Raw genomic sequence first — 201 nt, 5'->3', positions numbered from 1 at the left:
GCTTATGCTTTTTACCACACCAAACTTAGAATGTTGCTCGCCCTCGAGCAAAAGAAGAAGGAATAAAAGAAGAAGAAGATATGGAGGAGATGGAGGGATGTGTGTATGGATGTGAGTGGTGGATGGAAAACAGAAGGGATGGTCATGAATGGAGAGATAGAGGGTGAGGTGGGTGGGGATCCTGTGAGGTCCACAGATCCT

This window comes from Arachis ipaensis, chromosome B04 (genome assembly GCF_000816755.2).
Source record: "Arachis ipaensis cultivar K30076 chromosome B04, Araip1.1, whole genome shotgun sequence".
Taxonomy (NCBI): Eukaryota; Viridiplantae; Streptophyta; class Magnoliopsida; order Fabales; family Fabaceae; genus Arachis; species Arachis ipaensis.
This window is presented reverse-complemented; position numbering follows the sequence as displayed.